The sequence below is a fragment of the Chinchilla lanigera genome, unplaced genomic scaffold (genome assembly GCF_000276665.1).
Source record: "Chinchilla lanigera isolate Chin_1 unplaced genomic scaffold, ChiLan1.0 scaffold00191, whole genome shotgun sequence".
NCBI classification, from domain to species: domain Eukaryota; kingdom Metazoa; phylum Chordata; class Mammalia; order Rodentia; family Chinchillidae; genus Chinchilla; species Chinchilla lanigera.
The window spans coordinates 223,306-241,173 of record NW_004955592.1 but is presented as its reverse complement, the minus strand read 5'-3'; the positions used below and the strand labels follow the sequence as shown (position 1 = coordinate 241,173).

The 17,868-nt window shown below is 44.3% G+C and overlaps 1 long non-coding RNA gene across 5 annotated transcripts in view; it reads right to left on the bottom strand.

Annotated features, from left to right (window-relative positions):
* Positions 1–5,994: 5,994 nt before the first annotated feature.
* The window catches only part of LOC102008798, a 66,644-nt gene continuing 54,770 nt past the window's right edge, over positions 5,995–17,868 (bottom strand). For 2 of the 5 annotated variants that reach the window (XR_001232541.1, XR_265134.2), the window contains exons 2-8: positions 16,735–16,886; positions 11,875–11,961; positions 10,556–10,630; positions 9,935–9,974; positions 9,642–9,862; positions 8,916–9,056; positions 5,995–6,836 (exon numbers count right to left, since the gene is read on the bottom strand). This is a non-coding gene — a long non-coding RNA (uncharacterized LOC102008798). The remainder of the gene's footprint in view (positions 6,837–8,915; positions 9,057–9,641; positions 9,863–9,934; positions 9,975–10,555; positions 10,631–11,874; positions 11,962–16,734; positions 16,887–17,868) is intronic. The other 3 variants (XR_001232542.1, XR_265135.2, XR_265136.2) reach the window with 3 other exon arrangements.

Here is a 17,868-nt window from a genome sequence, read left to right as displayed (position 1 = left end):
AAAAAAAAAAAAACAACCAAACATGCCAGTATTTTCGGCAGCCACCTTCTGTGTCATACTGCCTTCTGCTGGCTATAGGAGATCAATACAAGAACACGGAACTTGCTCAATTCCGTCCCCATGGGATTCAACAGCTTTACTGAGGTACAAAAGCAAACGTGGCTAAAAACTTAACACAAATATTTAACTCCACAGAAAATGTGCCAGACTATTTACATTACAACTCCAAACCCTTTGCTGAAGGCAATAATCGGTTTCTATTTTCCTTTTAATAACCTCCACAAGCCCTAAAAAAAACTTCATCCCTTCCTCCAGACTCTGAGTTTATCCCAAGACCTTGATATATGTTACACGACTTCTGCTGATGGGCTTTGTCTCCTCCTTGTTGCTGGGCATAGGGAAAATTCACAGAGGGAGGAAAGAGCCTGTGATGGGAGGCATAGACTGTACAGGAAATCCTTGGAAGGACTCTGGAGGCAGTCAGGCCACACGACTGTGAGATGTGGACCCTCTTTGAGCAGCAGAATGTCCTTCTTCCTCTTTAGTCACATAAAAAGACTAAGGTAAAGGCTCTGAGGAAGCCTGCTCAGAGGTCTGCTGAGTATTTACACCATCCACTCAGTGTTCCTCCAACTGGAGACCTGTGATGTGAACAGACCAGACACCTGAGCTGTACGGGGAAGGAACACAATGTGAGAGCCTTTCTGAGGCAATGCCAGGACGATGTTTCCTTTCCTTTACTTTTTTGGCTAAATCTCTCTCAAGCTCTCTTCATTGGACTGTACACAATGCATTTTTCTCTGCAATGTTTTTTTCATTCACTGAGTCATTTAAATAACTTTCAGCTAAAACTACTGCCAAGATCAAAGTCACCGATGTGTTTCTAGCACCACCAGCTGGGAGCTGGTGGTACTGTCAGATCAGAGACACCTAAACTGCACCCAGGTACGGAGCACAAAGCAAGTTCATTTGTGAGGTAAGGACTTCAACAAGAGAGGCACACACTTCAAAAAGGTTTCCCTTATGCTACTTTGAATAACAGGGGAAGCCTTTTTCTGGCCCAGTGAACAATCCCAGCAGTCATGTTGGTCAAGGGAAGAGAAGAGTGAAGTATCCATCCAAACAGAATAAACTACCATAGGCAGGTGTAGGCAAAGGAAAGTCCCAGAATGAGACAAATCCCCTACACGACATCCATGCAGGTGGTTACTCCTCAGATTTTCCTTGACCCTCCCACCCCACCTAAATCTCAACTTGGCTTTCACAGCATGGTGATAAAACTTCTGTCACATCTTCCTACACTGTAGCTCTGTGAGTAAACAACAGCAACCCCACTCCACTCCCACTTGAACCAGAGTGTACTCCTTCTGTAGTGGAGAATAAGCTGTAAACATTTCTTAAAGACTTATACCTTCCTAATTAAGCAGCCAGACTCGGCTGTCCTTGGCCACACAGCTGCAACTCAGAAATAATTGAGTTGACCAACTGCACAATGCTCTACGCAAATATATTTGTTTTCCCAAGCTGTTTCAAGGACTATCTACCCAAGAAACAGACTAGTCCTGTTAAAGTCACACTAAATCTTGTCTGCTTGTCCAGCCTATAACAAACACCTCATCTTTCTGCTCCATAATGAACAATCCCCCTCCAAGTAAACCTACCTTGGACACTTCTGGTTGACAGTGTACAACAAAATATACATAGCCAATTGTAGACTACCCTATGTATGTAACCAATTATAAACTAACCCATTATCAACTCTGTACTTCCTGCTTACAAAAAGTATATATGATGCTGCTTTACTTTAAGCCAGGGCTGGGATTTGGAAACTAAATTTTCCCCTAGCCTGCTGGCATAAGTAAAGCTGTTGTCTTCCAAGTGCCTTGGTGCTGCATGGCTTCTACCTGATACAGTCCTGATTTTCTGAAACATTTCAAGTCTTCTACATCTTCACACCTCAATGATGCCCTCCAACACACATACACGCATATACACAAAGAGGATGGAGAGGGGGAAAGGGAAAGAGAGGAGTCTGCCTCAGGTAGATGCTCAATGACTGTTAAAATGAGCTTTACTTGATCCTAAAGATCACAGCTGGAGGAGGTAAGTGTTAACATTGATAGTAATTTCATTTCAAGTTCAAATTTTATTTCAACCTCATTTCAAGAGATTGAGATAATGAGATTGCAGTGGTAAATATGAAACACGCTGGACACCCAGCCCTGGACTTCCCAGAGGACCTTTTCCTATGATCAGGAGCTCAGCAAGCCCTTTCTAATTGTGTCCTCTCACAAAAGATGACCAAAGATGGGAGGCGCAGCTGAGCAAAGTGGATCTACTTCAGCCTCCTTTTCTCCTTCTCCCCATCTGCACCTAGTGAGGTATCATCAAATAGATTCCAGACCAAAGCCCTCCCACAGGCTTGGAGCAATAATATCACTGCAGGTCCATGAGCGGTGTGTGGACGGACAGCAGAGCCCCGTGGCACCCTCCTGGGCACCTTTCTGCAGCTTGTGAAGCGGCCCACTAACGATGAAGCAGCGGAAGACCCGCATTACAGATGTGATTCTCTTAGATTTGGGGGCAGAGCTTAATCTTCTTTGTTCCTGGTACATAGCCCCTCACTCTGAGTGACTCTGAGCTGTGCTCAGCTGTGAAGAACAAATGAAGAAAAATGTCTTTACAGACCAGCCATTCCATACCAGTTCATGAAAGATCTGCCCGAAGCTCCTTCAGGAAACAGTAAGGACTACACAAACCATCCTTGTTTGGAGCATCTTTCCCTGGACACCAGACCTGTTCTCAGGTCTCAGTTTTAACCTTGTGGCCAGGATCAGCCAGTCCTTCTCAGTGCTGCCTTCACCACTACTGCTGCCCTCTGCTGGCTCAGGAGGGTGGCGCCAAGCCTGGCGCCCTCCTTCCCTAGCTCTGTGCCCTTGGTTTCACTATGGGGGGTCTTGCACACCAAGGAGAGTAAAAATTTTAAGAAGACAATAACAACTTTAAACAATGGAAATATCCAGGATGTCCCCACTTCCTAGTTCCTCATGTTCAAGAAGGCATTTACAACACTTTTATTCATCCCTCCTTAATCCTCAGACAGCGGATCCCTCCCCCTGCCCCTGAGCTTGTTCTGAGCACTCTGAGAGGATGAACCTTGCTTTCTACTCCCTCAAAACAACAGCACCTAAGAACATTCCTGCTCTTTTACTAGGATCTGCTCTCTTACTAGGCCCGAGGAGGAAAGAGCGTTTTCTACCAAAAAGGAGCAGCCTGGTAAGCAAGCAGATCCTAAGGAGAGCCCTTAACAGCCCTAGGGACAGTGTGGGACACTGCAGCGTATGTGCACGCACAGCTGAGTTAGGGACACCGACTGGCTTACAGACTCCTTTCATTGTCCTCAGGAAACATCTTCTTCCTCCCAAGTGGAAGGACTCTCCTAGCCAGAGTTACAGGACATGGGGAAAGTAGGGCCACCAGCCTCGGGACTCCAGAATGTACTGGAGAAGAGTCTGCAAGACACAGTGAGTAGGATCTCAGCTCTGAGCCCTCACCTCGGCATGAACCAGTGTGCTCTCCAGGGACCAGCCTGGAGCAGGACATCTCCTGAGCAATTCCTTCAGCCAGCCTCTGGATTTACCCCTGCATGAGAAATATAAATCCAGGAAGGCCACTGCTGTGGTAAAATTTTCACATGATTTCCACTCAGTCACATGACTCCACTGCTTTCATAGATTAGTACGAGTCTCTCAGTTCTGCTTTGGTAAATTCATATATCTTTGGGTTATTTAATATTCTTTCTCTAAAACTGACTTAAAGTGTTTCTTAATCTATACCTGGTCCAATAAAATGACAGTTTACTGAACATATACTATACGTGAGACACTGACCTGGATGCTGATGATACAGACAAAAACAGAAGAGAACCAGTCAGAGAAGTCAGTGATCTTCCAAATTGCCAGATGTGTGAGTACAGATCTTGTGGAGGAGCCTTGGGATTTTAGGTTGAACAAGGCCAAATGTGTGTGTCCTGGAGACAGACAATGATTCATCTTGAAGCCACTGTGCCAGCTGGGGTTTCCTTTCTGGGAAAAACTGACAGCTCCTTGGTCTTGGGCTCACAGATTCCAGAGTAACCTGGACTGGTAAAGAGAGCATGGAAAAGGGGCTGAGGTTGGGTTTCAGTCCTGAATTGGGACTATAGATAGCAAAAAAGTGGGCTGAAAGGACCAGAAGATGATAGGATCTGGTGGGTCACAAGATGAGAATCTTTTCAACAAGGCTTCAGCTTGTCAGCAAGCTGCTGTTTGAGCACTTCCTCGGGCAAGACATACAGTGTAGGTAGGGACGCTTGCACTAGAATTTACTGTTAAGGGCTGAAAATCTCCTTTGGGCACTGAATAACTATACACCTTCTTCCCCTCGGTCGTCCATTCCACTCAAGAACTACATAAAGCAGTCCTGCTCCTTCCCGAGCTTCCCCCAAGAGTATACAGACAGCAGGGCCTGGGCCTGCCTCCTGCCTGTCACAGCATCCCTACCTCCCCTATTGTCCCCGGATGAGCAAATGAGTTCCCTTAGGGTAAGGATTGACATCCTAAAGTTACAACAATCCCTGTCATGACAACTGCTTTAAAGTCTTGAGGAATAAGAGTAGGCTAATAGAATGGAATGGAGCCTGAAATCAGTAAAGCATAGCTGTACTCGGCCAGCAACCAGCTGCACTTCCACAGCCAGGGTCTGGGGATTTGATCCCAATTCTCCCCTAGGGGCAGCAGCGTTTTCCTTCACCTGTCTCCTTGTGCTCTTTGCATTAAGCAACTGCTCTGTGACAGCCACACCCTCGCCTGCCCACCCTGCAGATCAGTGTGCCACCTTAAAGCAGACCTGGCTCTGCGTCTGACCCACAGTGGGTGCTCAATAGTTATTTACTGTCCAGGAATATAATACACAAACCCACGTGTTAAGAAACCATGGGCCATGAAAGGGAAAGAAATTGCTCGAAGGGAAGGAACAAGTGGGATGAGGGAAAGGAGAAAAGAAAGAAGGAAGGGAGGGAAAAAATACGTATGTGTATACAAGGATAGCTGGGATAACTACTGCTGATGTCTACTGGTTTTTTGAAAGGAAGAGTAATGCTTAAATTTGGCATGCTTACATCTGGTAATCTGAGCAACTAATTTAAAGACAATATACAATATAACAAGCATTGTTGAGTTCCTACCATCTTGTTTTGTGAAGCTCTGTATCATTTCTAATGTTTTTTATTATTTTTATTCTCTTAATTGTTCAATCAATCTTGCATTCTTACATCTGGTAAGCTAAGCAACTTTGTTGAAGATAACAATATGTAATACAAAAACCATTGTTAATTTCCTATCATCTTGTTTTGAAACATCTGTATTGTTTTTACTGTTTTTGTGTTTTGTTTTTGTCTTTGCTATTTTATCTTTTTCTCTTTAAAATAAAAAAAAAACTGCAAAAAAAAAAAAAAAGGAAAGAAACATGGATCTCAAATTTAAAACTTCTTGAAAATCCTCCAACTTTCTCAGAGCCAGTGCTTCCAACATGATGGAGGCTACAAAGTCCTGACTCTTCCAGGCATCCCAAGATGGGCATCTTCAGGCTCAGAGTGGAAGCCTCAGCCCCAAAGTCTAGCCTCCTTCATAGCTTGAAGACCCAACTTCCTGCTGGCTGAACCACAGCCCTGATGCCAGAGCCCTAGGCCCACACACCTACCTTCCCGCTTGCAACAGCTCTCCTGAGAAAGGGAGCGGGCTCTGTGGGACTGCCAGTGGACTGCAACAAGCTCGCCAGGTAGTGTGAAACCCACAGGAAGCACAGAGATGGGAAAATGCCAATCTCCCAAGTTCCAGAAACTCCCCCATCCCTTCATGTAGGTTCCCTCCCTGTGCTCTTCCAAGCACTGCTCCCTTGTGCGGTACCTACTTTCCGTCTGCGACACTCTCTTTCCAGCCAGGGACGAGTAAGATGCACACGCGAGCAACTGGATTTATTGAAAGAGAGGGAAGTTAAAAGTGAGAGTATCACAAAGGGCTAGGAGCTTCCAGGCTTAAAGTCCAGAGGCAAAGTCAGCTGCCTTTACAAATAAAGAATTGGTGATTTGAAATAGATTTCACCATACTAATTAACAAGTAAGGGAAGGCAGGAAGTTGGGGTAGTTTTCCACTCAAGGCAGTTAATGCCTTTTGGCTTCTCAGAGCCTCAGGGGCATCGCTGAGACTCCCTGACTTTAATGTTCTTCTCAGACTAGCAGAAGCAGTAGGGCTGGGGAGGGAGCGGCTGGAAGAGCAGCTTGCCCTGGCCACAGTGAATACAGTTCATAAGGCTCCAGGGGAAGCTTTGTCGCATAATACTTCTATTATTCTCTGTCGGTTGCTACAGGTTGAAGCTCAGAGGGATCTGCTGATCCACTACAAGAAAACCTTGAATGGAGGTATCATTCTCCTTGGGTCAGCCGAGAGGTCGATTTTCCTGGGCTGTGTGTCATTCTTTATGGTTGCTAAAAGAAGGGAGTAGCGCACTGGTAGGGAGAGGACTTGGCACCTTCCTGTCCAGAAGGATGTGGTCCTAAAGGATGTGGTGGCTTCTGATGTTTTGTTTCTGCTTTGGCAGGCATTTCTATTGGCATGCAGGATGCTGCACAGAGGGCACTTCTGCTGGCTGAGGTTGGAGGGCAGGACTCAGGTATTCTGGGAGGACAAGGCTCAGCCACCTTGGGAAGACACGGCTGCAGGACCTGAGGAGGGGGCTGGCAGGGAAGTTTGCATTTGTTGCTGCTGCTGATAGGACATTCTCTCAGCATTGATGAAAGCCTGCATGAAACAGGAGACAAACACTTAACTTGGTGAGCAGAGTATGCAGCCTCTCCAAGAATGATTCTGCCTCTACCTACTTTGGTCTTAATTCTCAGAGACTCTGGCCTTCCTGTCATTCTCACTGCCATAATGACCAGACCCAGAATGTCATCGTGGTTAGCAACAAAATAATCACCTTGTGGCTGTCCACAGATAAACCTCACCCAGAGAACTGGGGCACAACCTGGATTCTGGCTTCTAAGAATAACATGCCCACAGTGGATCTGATGAGAAGAACAATAGGAATGGCCTGGAACTAAAATACCAAGCCAGGGACGACAGTAGAAAGAAGGGAAAGTTGGAGAGGCTACAGTGCAGTCTGCATTCTCTAGGAGGACTGCCCCTTATGGGAGTGAGACTGAACGGTAGTCTGCAGGAAGAACAGGCAGGACGGGGAGACGGTTGGGAAAGAGAGCCCTTCCATCCTGGACCGGCCCAGCATGGGGGAGCCGTGCAGGGAATGCTTTCTGGGCCCTACAGAGTTTCAATCAGGCGATGACTGAACAGAGGTTCTAAAGCAGTGGGACTTCCACTCCGTCAGGCCACATTTTCCACCTTTGAGTCTGCAGGCTTGTGGCTGTTGGAGGCATTTGTCTCCCCTGCTCCTTTTCTCTTCTCTCCATTCCTCTTCCACACACTCTAGAAAAAATCATGGCGACTCCCAGCAGTATGTGCCTGTGGTGCCAGCCAAACACAGTCAAAAATAAGGGCCAAAGATAACAATCCATATGCCAGCCACTATTTCCTTAAGTGCCAAGAAAACAGCTCGGCGTTTCTGCAATCACATGTGTGATGCCATATCACGGTGGGGACAAGGGGAGGAAGCTCTATCAAATTAAAATCTTCACCATCACAGTAACAAGGAAGTAAGATGGATGGAAAGGGAACTATGAAAGGAATACCCCAGCTTTACCACAAACTACTTCTACGACCCAAGACTTACATTTACCCGTATGTAACTTCTGAAATAAAATGAAAACCAAGGCCTCACATTTTACCTATTACCTATCAACTTGGTTTGCTCACCTGTCTCCCTTTTGCCAGCTCTCTCTACTTATGTAGTTGTTTTCCTGTTAGCTCTGCGGGTTTTCTCATCTCTGTCTTTGTGTCCCCACCATCATCGCCAGCACCAGCACCACTCTGCTTCTATAACTCTCATACTTCCAGAAACTCTCTACTGCATTAAAATCTCTCCATCGTCAAAAGAAAGATGCCAGCCCATCGGCCTTTGCTGGGGTCTCTCCCCAGAAGAGCACAGCTGTCTTATTCATCTTCTTCTCCTTCTGCTCCAGGACCCGAGGATCCAAGTGACATAAATGAGGCCACACTGGGGTCCTTTTATCCTAAGGAACAGCCTGACGAGCAGGAAATGGGGATTTTCTTACAGATTGCTCACTCCCAGGTACATCTCACTGCCTTCCTGAAGTCAGTTTTTGAATGCCTACTCTGCATTTAAAGCTCCAGTTTGGCGGCTCTCTGGTGACTACCCATATTTTAAGCACTCGAAAGGGCTTCCTCCAGGATGTGGGAGTGTGATATTCTTGTAACTCTCCTCAATCGTCCCTAGAACCACCAGCCATCAGGTGGGACGGCTGTGGGAGAAACAAGGCGAAAAATCTAAGATCCTGGTTCTCAGGAACCAACACTGGGTTTTAGCTCCGCTCCCTCCCCCTCCCTTCTCTCTCACTTTTGTTCATCCTTCTCATGCTTAATAATCAGGAACCTTCACAGGCCTGTTGGTAATATGCCATCCATCTCCCTGCCTCTCCAGGGTGTTCCAGACCTCAGGGATTTTTAAAGAGAGGAATAATAGCCATTTTTAGCAGTTTTTGGTTCAGCCAGAAGTAAACCAGCAATCAGTCCATCTGTGTATACTGACTACTATTCCAGTCACTGGACCAGACAGAAGCCCTGTGTTCAAGACATTTTCTTTCCAATGTGAAGAACAGAACACAAATACAGAGTATATAACGAGTGAGTAATGTAATTTAAGGGACACACCATTACTTATAGTTGCAGAATATTATTTTTCAGTACCTTGATGTACTTGAAAAAAATCAGGCTGTGCTCCAAAAATCAAGTTTGGCACCTCCCCAGTGGTAATAATTTTGCAGTTTTTCTCTGAAAGGCCCTTCTACAGGTGATGAGAACTTTCTTCTTCTGAGGTCTTCAGAGGAGCTGGACAGATGTGAAGAGACCAGAATCAGGTTCTCAGAGGGTCTGGATATCTTGGTTGGGACTAAGACTCTTTCTGCTCCCCTACTCTCTTCTCCAAGTATTTTAAGCAGAATCAGAAGATCATAGACAGTGTCAAACCATTTCACCTATGAAGCTTATGGTTGGTGTCAGGAATTCATTCAGATCCTTTTAGAAACAGTTATGGTACCAGGCAGTGGTCCAGGAGTGAAAACAGGGATGTGATAGGAACACAATCCAGTAGGGAGGGCACATATGCAAATACCCAGTAATATGAGACACATGTAGAAGTAAAATTACTCTCAGAGTACTAGAGAAGCACAAAACAAGAGCACACATCCTGGTTTGGTGCACAAGATTGTTCTTAGAGCAGGTTTTCCATGAGGCAAGTATGAAAGGATGAACAGACGTAGAAAGCTACTGTGGCCCTCAGACATGGCGTTTCCACCACCTATACCTTTCCCTCAGTACAACAGAGCTCCAAAGAGCTGGCCCAGGAGCTCGGGTGACTCATCTTCCAGCTGCTTGACCATGCAGTAAAGTACAGAATTAACCCTTTCCATTTACCTTGCAAACCTCACAGAAGGGTGAAGGTGGAAAGTACTGGCCTGCCCTTATAACTTCTCTCTGGAGTGTCAGGGACAGCTTCTTTCTTGAGCTCGTTTCCTGGGAGCGATAGTAGGGCCTCTGAGCTCTGGGCACGACCACCTCATATCTGCACAATCAGAGCGTCTTCTTATGCTGTGCAAACCTCACAGAAGGGTGAAGGTGGAAGGTACTGGCCTGCCCTGAACAAAGGCTTCAGTAAAAAAAATGAATTCACAGCTCTGAAACCAGAAACTCTGAATTCCCAAACTTACAGATCACTCTTCATGCTTGAACATTGGAAAGAAAACCAATCTGCCAAAAAAAAAAAAAAAAAAAAGGTCAAAATCTGTAATTAATAGCAACTGTCAGGCAGAGATAGAGAAGGAACAGCAGCTTGTTTCTCTAGTTCTGTACGCTGTCAGATCATAAAGGAAAGATTTGGACCTAATCACCCCAAATACCAGTGCTAGAGCAGTGTCATTGGCAAAGGGAAAAAGTGTAAGGCAGGGTCATTAATTATCCAAATCACTTCCAAACATTTAGAGCTTTAGTTTTTCTGTCCACTAGGGGTGTGATGTGTGTGTGTGTGTGTGTGTGTGTGTGTGTATGTGATATTTATTTATGTCACAGTAGCCAGAGATTTGTTCAGTTATTCTAGATGTTTGGTGTTGATATTTTTTTTTTTTTTTTTTTTTGGTTTTTCTCTGGTACCAGGAACTGAACTCACGACCTTGCGCTTGCCAGGCAGGCGCTTTGCCACTGAGCTAAATCCCCAGCCCCGGTGTTGATATTTTTTAATAGGGCTAACATTTAATTCAGTAGAATTTGAGTAAAGCAGATTTTCCTCCTTAATTCCAACCATTAAAAAAGCTTGCATAGAAAAAAAGACTGACCTCCTTCAAAGGAACTCTGCTAGGAGATTGCCTTTGGGCTTGAATTCATTGTGGATTCAGCCAGGGGACCAGTTCCTTAAAATAAAGAAACAGTATATGTATACAATATATATGCATACACGTTGGCTCTGTTTCTCTGAAGAACCTTAGCTAATACACTTGCTCAAAATATAAAGTGTTTGCAGAGGGATTACCAGAGAGCCTTGGTCAGTGCAGAGAAGCAGCAGTGTAGGCGATGGGGGTTGAGAAGTTGGATGACTTGGCCCAGCCTGCAAGGGTCCACTGTGATGGTCTGGCTGGGGCTTTAACACTCACGTTAAGGGAATAGGCACGGACTGACTCGCATTGGAGCAAAACTCTGTTCTGACGGCAGACCCAAAGTCTGCTGGAGAAGCTCGAGACTGACACCAGGCTCCTCTTCAAAGAAAGATGCTTAATGCATCTAGGTTAGGAGGCTTACAGCCTTGGAAAGTGACTGAGGAGATGAATCAGGGTCAGGGAGGTTGTCTTTGTCCTCAGCCCCATGAAGGACATTTCCAACTGTGTCTACTGTGGTTTTCTGGAATATTTCTGCTAGAAATTTACACACACACACACACACACACGCCTGTTCTTAAAATGACTGGACAACAGCAGGCACCCTGTCAGACACTGGCAGGAAGCTTTTTTGTCCCCCTCACCCCTGGGCAGAGCAGCACCCTTTACTTCACACCATGATCCATGATGAAATTCGTGTAGTTTTCCTTTGGACTAGCAACAGAACACTCACCAGCTGTTTCACTATCAAATTTATCTTTTTAGTTCTTACCATCTTGGGATGTGGTCACTGTTACCCCCATTTAAAGAGAAGTTTGCTCCTCCTCACACAGCCAGCAGGTGATGCAGGGAGATCTCTAGAACTTATCCATCTTATTTAACAGAAATGTTTTACCTGTTGATTAATAACTCTTCATTTCCCCCTCCCTATGTCTATTAGACACCATCATTCCTTTTGTGATTTTATGGAATTTACTATTTTAGGCACCTCATAAAAGTGGAAACATGCAGTGTATGTTTTCTGGTGTCTTGATTTTTTCACTTTGTGTAACTTCAAGGGCCATACACATTGTTGGATATGGTAGACTTTCTATTCTTCTAAAAGAATAGGGGGCTGGGGATTTAGCTCAGTGGCACAGCGCCTGCCTGGCAAGCGCAAGGTCGTGAGTTCAATTCCCGGTACCGGAAAAAAACAAAAAAAAAAAAAAAAAAAAAAAAGAATAAAAGCTGAATAATATTCCATTGTATGAAGACACCACATGTTCCTTATCCATTCATCTCACCATGAGCATTTAGGCTGCTTCCACACCTTAGATGCTTAGATTAGTGCTGATTCTTCCAGCTGCTGATGTCCCAACCTGTGCCGCCTCCTGGTGACCAAAGAAGATTATGAAAACAGAGCTCTGCCTCCTCTCATTTTATTAAAAATTAGGAAGACTTCACATTTCTTACATACAAAGCTGTTTAGGAGCATGACAAGAACTACCTTAAATCACCTCCCTTAAATCATACTCCCCAGTATGGCAAAAAACTTCAAGAAACCTTCCTACTTTACAATCTCACATTCTATGGAGAAATTTTGTCCCTGTTTTTCCATTTTCTTTGTATGCACAGATTTCTCCCTCCACGCTCTGATCCTGCAGAAGGAACTCCCAACCTGCCAAAGGACTTTTCTCTTCATCTCTGTTCTCTTCTTCTGTTCTCTGTTCTCACCACTGACCCCAGTGAGACTCCAATTTATCTTGTGGTGGGGCTGGGTAAGTGAAAGATCCAGGGGAAAATAAAAGAAGTCAAGCTTGGGGGAAGCCTTAGGAAATGTCCGAAAGTATAATGTGGGTCTGTGGGGGAGTGAAAACAGAGCTTCACTAAAGAGAATGACTCCATTCTACCCACAAAATGCCTCACAGTCCCTTGGGCAAGGTGCTTTCCTTTCACATCCACAAGCAGTTCCCTGAAGAAGGTCTGCTCCTGAAGACAGTCTCACCAGGCAGAAAATGTGCATGTGTCTTGGGGGATGAAGTAGATATACAGGGCAGTTAAGGCACAGCTACAAGGAAGAGGAGATTGAGACTCGGGCAATGCCTGATACGTGAGTCCACCTCTGCTTGGAACCCTGGGTCAGATGCGGGCTGTATGCTAGACAAATCCAGAGTGATCTGTGACTCCTAGTTCGTAAGGCCCAGTGGTGCCTCCTGCTGGGATTTCTGGGACTGACACATGTACACTGGTAATACAAGCTGACCTTAAAGACAGATCTCCACCTGCAGATCTCACCTCCCTCCTCTGACAGTTCATTTGATTTTTAATTGCTATGCTAAATTTTGTCTTCCATATGCATTCATGTGTTCCTCAAACATTCACTGATCATTTCTTACATATTGGGCCCTGGGCTATTACCAAAGATGCAGAAGAGTTTTCCCTGGAGTAGGGCTACATGTGAAACAAAGACAGATGTATATACCCTGTTAGGGTTTAGATCTAGAATGTCCCTACCCACAAAGCCTCCTGTGTTCCAAGGCTGGGCTTTTATAAAGTAAGCAGATCTTGCGATCACTAAAGCTGACTTGCTTTGGGGAGGTGGGTCTGGTCAGAAGAGGCAGGCCACAGGAGCCATGCGCTGGAAGCGTTTCTCACCCTCCCAGGCTCTTTGTCTTCATTTCCGCTTCTTGGCTGCCATGACATGAGAAGCTTTCTTCTGCCAGACCCTTCCACCATGCCCCTTCCGCCTGGGGGCCCGCTGACCAGGGACTAACACTGTGCCAAAGTAAGCCTCTTCCCCTTTAAGTGGTGCGTGCCAAGTATTTCATTACAGTGAGGAGAGACTAAGACACAGCCATCTGCTCCCAGCATGAGTGGTGGGGGAATCAAGCTTTGAGGAGCGAGCTGGGATGATGTTCAGGGATGTGACCACTTGACTGCAGTGAGGATGGGGCCAAGGAGGTGTGCATGGAGGTTTTCCAGTTATGTCTAGAAAGTGAAAATCAAGTATTAATCAAAAAATGGGAGAGCACATTTCAGTTAGAGAAATGTGACTACAAAGCTATTGAAATAACGTCTCCTTATCTCTTCACTGACAGTAAACATTAATTATTACATGACCAAAATGCTGACCCCTACATTGGGCATTGAGGGTACGGAGAAAAAGAATAAGTGCTTCTGATTGTCAGAGTCACCCATCAAGAAAGGGAGATAGATTTGGAAATAAATACCTACAAAATATGGGAATAAAAGTCTGGGAATAAACTTAGCTACAGCAACAGCCTAGGAAAATCAGATAAGTCATGCTCAGTGTACATTTCCAACAAGTTCAAGGTTCAGAAGGAAGGAGGGACATTACTGACAGAGAAAAGACACAGAACTTCTAAAAAGAGTCCAGCACATTTTGAGAATTCTAAGTAATTTGATTCAAAAATCAAAGGAAAAATTGTAAAAGTAGGGAGCCAGATTAATAAGCGTTTCATAGACCTAACTACCAACCTTAGACCTCATCTTAAATTTGATGGTAAAATTCTTTGTTTCACAAAATTCACTGTGACAGTGCTGTGGAGTATAAACTAGAGGGGGGTCCCTCTGGAGGCAGGGAAACCTGTGACAGCAGTAGCCACAGTGAAGGCGACAACAGTGGTGGCAAGACAGACAGGACTGAGAGAGTTGTATGGTGCAGCTCCCAGAGGGCCTAGTTAGCAGCTGGTGACTAAGAAAGTAGAACTGGTAAATCCTGATGGCAAATTTGGTGTAGGCTGAGTGGAACGCTGCAGGTTAGAATAATCCCAGGGTTCTGGCTTCAAAGTTTTGTTGGATAGGAATGTAAATTGGGAGCATGTTAAGAAATGTGTGAAAAGCAATAAATTCTGATGTTAAGTCAATCTGAGATACCAAAGTATATCCAGTGGATGTTAACATTCGGACCTAGAAAACAAGGAAGAAATGAGCTGTGGAACACTTTGGCAGAGAGGTGGGACCAGGAGCTATAGCGAGGAGGAGAGGGAGATCAGCCATGAGTGTATAAGTAGAAAAGAGCCAAGGGAAGGGGAAGAAATTCAGCAGAAGAGGAAATGCTCAGGAAGGAGAGCAGGTGAGGTTGGGAAAGCAAGAGAGTATGCAGGTCATGGAGGGATAGGGGTGAAAAAGAGGATACAACTCCAGCATGGTGACACATATCTGTAATCTTAGCATTCTGGGAGGCCGAAGCAGGAGGGCCCAAATTCATGCCCAGACTAGGCAGCTTAGCAACTTACCAAGACCTGACTCAAAATAAAATTTTTAAAAAGCGTTCAGGATGTATCACACTGTGAAGGCCCTGGATTCATTCTCAAGTATGAAAAAATAATGACAACATAACAGCCTCAAAAACTGCAGTAAAGTCTAATGGTTACACATAGACTACAGAAAAAGGAGATCAGGTTGACAATCCAAACTGTTTAAAATCCTGCCCCAGGGACCAGTATAAATGCCTAGGCACTGCAGAAGCCATAGCAGCTAGAAAAAGAAACATGTTCCAACATTAAAGAACTATGATCAAAACCCCAGCAAGGAGGGCTGGGTTCCTCTAATGAATACATTCAATTTCCTCACAAGAGAAAGAGGAATTTTAAGCACCTACCAAGATCAAAAAGGTCCTATGTCAGCATGGAAATTTTTAGTCTTTTCTCTCTCCTCCCTCTACAGCTCCAAAGACCAGATACCTGCGTGAGCAAGAGAAAGGCAATAGAAACCAAAGCAGCAAACAAGGAAGATGCTCCTCTTTCCCTTGGAGGCTTCCTGCCTGCAATAACTACAGGAGGGAAAGAAGAGAAAATCCAATGTATAGGAAAACATCTATCTTCCAATTAGGGAAATAAGAGTAGCTATGTAGTAGCAAGTGACTAGAGAACTTCTGATGTGTCAGCATTACCCTAAAGTCAATGACATCTGTTACAGATTTCATCCCCAGAGGAAAAGAAGAGCTAACCACATAGACAGAGTACAAGCAACTTCAGTAAAAGGAATGGAGTTGTTTGCCCCTTAAATTCTGCTTGTTCAACAAGAGTTTCATAGAAATAGAAAAAGACAGAAAATACAATCTCCCCCCCCCCAAAAAAAAAACTCAGAGATGGAAAACACAGTAAAGTCAAAATTGCTGATACTTAGAATCTTCGAGGGCAGATAAAACAATACAGACATGCAGAGCATACAGGTATGCACAGAGAATGCCTGAATGGTCTTATGACTCTTTTGACCTTAATGTTCAAATTACTATCTTTTATCAATAATATTTACATCACCTCTCCCTTTTCAAAAATGAAATCATTAAAAGTTAATACTGAAATATATAATCTTACCACGAACACCAACAGGAACTTTCACTGGAAAGTAGGAGAAAAAGGGGTATGGAAAAGATTCCAAGGAAAATATTGTAGAAGAGGCATTTTAGGACCAATATCAGAAAAATAAGAAAGACAGAAAGACATAACAGCAAGACTGGGGATAAAGAATTCAAGCCAACACGAACAAAATGGATAACTAATAAATACAGAAAACATTTCTTAGACGTTCTTCAGACATAATATCTCTGTTCTTTAAGACAACCTTGAGTACTACGAAGCATGGATAACAACATACATTTTGCACTTGGAAATGTGTCTGGCATGTTATATGTTCTCAACACATGTTAGATATTATCCTAAGACAAGTGTTACTATTAAATCATTATATAGCTGAGAGAACTGAGACTTTTAGAATGGTTAGGTAGATGACTAGAGGGTCATTTGTTAAGTAAAAGACACAAGCAGGATTTGAACCCAGGAAGTGAACACTGGAATCCAAATTCTTAGCCCTTAATCTAAGCCAGGCTTTGACGCTTTCCTCACTTCCCAGCCTCTCTTCTGAGACCCAGCCTCTTGTTACGCATGTTCTATGCTTCATCCGAGAACAGCCACCCACCGAATCCTAAACCCTAACTTGAAGCTGAGAGCTGAGATAATAAATGTGACACTACTGGGAGTATGGACCTTTAGAAAGGAGGGATTTAATGACTGGGAAGAAGATGAACAAATTATGGTCTGTTGGAAGTTCAGTAAATGAGATACTGTCATTCAATGGAAGCTTCTTAGAAAAACAGAAGGAGAGAGGAAGGTGACAATGGCTAGTAGAAATCGTCACACCTTTGGACAATGCTACGACAAATGATGTCTTCTCCATATGCACACTGGTTGCTCTGGTCCAGAGGATGAACAGCAGAGGGAGGTGTGTCTCCTGAGATGGATGCAAGAACCCCTTCTTAGTAACTTTGGGGAGACGGATCTCATGAACAAAACTGTAGAGAAAAGAAATAAGGGAACAGTCTACACCATGATTGTGACTTTAACACCATTTAGCCCAGGAAGTTAAATTCTGGCTCACCCTGTATGTGCCTTTAGGCTTACTTGGGTTGTAACTGTGCCTGGCTTTTTTGTCCACTGTGAATGCCAAGTAAACCTGCATTAGAATTCTTCATCTTCCCTAGTCTCTTTCTTGTTCCCCAGACTTCCTCTGGGCCAGCTCAGGCTCATCCACTTAGTAAACACTGTTGGACTGAAATAAACTCAAGGTATCAAGTCTCCCAGTGAAGCAAGGACAAATAACCACCTAAGACATGCTCCTGCATCCACTCTTGGTTTTCTCATACACAAATCCCTAGTGCTCTAACACAAACCCATTCTGTGTCTTTAGCTCCCATTAACTATAACTAACTATAACTATAGCTAATGTTGCCATCTTTAAATCTGAACCATCTTCAATTTTTCTTAATTGTTTACAAAGTCAGTAACCAAGTCCCATAAATCTACCTTTCTGATGATGTCTCTCTCATTGGCACCATTTCTTCTACCAAGACTGCCTTCCTTCAGACATGAAGATTTTGATAACTTTTTCAAAATAGGTTGATTCTGTTCTCACTCCAAAACCTAATCCCCCAGCCCATCCCACACTTTGCTGTCAAATTTTTAACATGTTGGACGTGATCGTATTAAAGTTTTATTCCAATATCACTTGTGACTCATTAGTGAATGAATGTCAAGATGAATCCCATCCCCAGGCCCACGTTCAGGCTCTATGCCTAAGCCCCATTTACCTTCTCCTCACTACCCTCCCATTACTACCAACATGTATCTCTATTCAAACCACAAAACCCACTGGCCAGGCTTTTGGAAAGGCCAGGAAGGGATTCTGGGGGAACTTTCCTCTTCTAAGATAAGATCTTGGGCTAACTCAATTGGTCAGGAATGATCAGGAATATGAGACTTTCTTTATAATACAGA